The sequence below is a fragment of the Piliocolobus tephrosceles genome, chromosome 21, assembly GCF_002776525.5.
Source record: "Piliocolobus tephrosceles isolate RC106 chromosome 21, ASM277652v3, whole genome shotgun sequence".
Classification (NCBI taxonomy): Eukaryota; Metazoa; Chordata; class Mammalia; order Primates; family Cercopithecidae; genus Piliocolobus; species Piliocolobus tephrosceles.
The window spans coordinates 11,016,117-11,017,893 of NC_045454.1; positions in this window are offsets into that span (position 1 = coordinate 11,016,117).

The following is a 1,777-nucleotide window of genomic DNA, read 5'->3' on the forward strand; positions in this document are numbered from 1 at the left end:
AATGACGCGGCCTTCTGGGAAGCTGCGCTGGAGAGGAAAGCAGGTGAGAGCTGGGAGTGGAAGCTCGAGTTGGCAAAGGCCCCTCCTGCGGGAGCCTCCTGCTTCCCATCCTTGGCTTAGGCGCCCGGGGAGACCCAGGTGTGCGCTGCCCTGGCCCGGTAAGGAGGAGGCCCCCCTTCACTTCTCTCAGGTTTGGTTTTTTACAAGATTGATTTATTAACTATGATACAGATCACATAAGGCCTTTTCAGTTTTTTACACCATTCCCATTGAGACAAGTACAATACTTTGTAGCAAATACATGATTTTAAAAAACAAAACCAAACAAAAACACCTCAGTCAGAGATGCCTCAGCCTTCATTGAGGGCTGACCATGCACTAATTAGGCTGGAGCCTCAAAAAACCCACGATGTGTTTTTAAAAAAAAGTCTGGAAATTAAGCAAACATTCCTAACACCAACTAAAGGATGTTCCGGTTAAAGCCCCTAAAATACAAAGAAATAATTGTTATACTTTCTTTACATACAAGTCTTCACTTTTGCTGCAAAACAGAATTTTGGGCATACAGCCAGACTACTAACACATTTCAATACCATTAATATGTTTTGTTTTTCTCAGAAACTCAAAATATTTGTTAATTCAACATATATAAAGATCATTTAACATGTGAAAATACAAGTACCAGAAAAATAAGCTGGCAGCAGCACTATTCCAAATTTTCAAACAAGTTTTATTTCCATACAATTCTGACATTTCCGTTTTTTTTTTTTTTTTCTTAAATGTACACAGGGAACATGATTCTTTTTATGCAAACAATAACTTAGGCCCTGTCGTGACTACAGTGAAGTGTAGCATCACTGCCGACTCCGCCACCGGAGGGCTGGAGGCCAGCCCAGGCCAGCAGTGCCCGAGGTCACCGATCGCCTCCTGCTCTGCTCCCCCGCGCGCCGCGCATTGGCCACGCTGCACCGACCGCACCGCGGCCGCGCCCCCACTGGACCCGCGACAGAAACTGCCCCCTTCCTGGGCCACTCTCTGACCTGGACACAAGATGACGTGCTCCGAGGGAGGGAGGCCACCCCTGTTACACCTCAGAGCCACGGAGCCGGGGGCCGCTCCCTGCCGCAGCTTCCCTAGATCCCTGCGCTGCCTTCGGGAAATCAGCGACTCAACAGGACCCAGGCCCCTGCGCGGCAGGGACCCTCCTGGCCACCGCACCCTAATTTTTCTAGCCGGCGCCCCCAATGCAGTGGCTTCTCATAGGAAAGGACGGGAGGGGATCGCAGCTGAGGTGACTCTTGATGACAAGACGCTGCAGCTGGCCTGCTGTGAAGCCTCCCGAGTAGTGAGGCTACTCCTCCTGTGGCGGTGTGTATGTTCAGAATGCCCGGTGGCCTGCCGCGGTCTTAACCAAAGGGATGCTGGCTTGACCCAGGCCTCCCTTCCCTAAGAGCAGCAGAAGCTGACTGAGGCACAGGGATGCCCCATCCCCTTCTGGCCAGCGAGCTGCTCCTATGATGTCACCCTCTGTCCACCGTGACAAAGACAGACACATCCTGCAGAAGAATCTGGGTGGCAGCAGGTGCCCCGCCTCCAGCAGGAAGCAAAACCAAGGCGGTGGAGGCAGGAGAGCAAGGAGACAGACACCCTGAAGCTCTCTCCCTCTTCCTCCCCAAATGCTAGGCGATGGGAAAGACAGGGACAATGCAGAGTAAATGTGTGCAGTGACACCCAGTGTGTGACACAAGCCAAGTTTTTTTTTTTTTTTTTTTTTTTT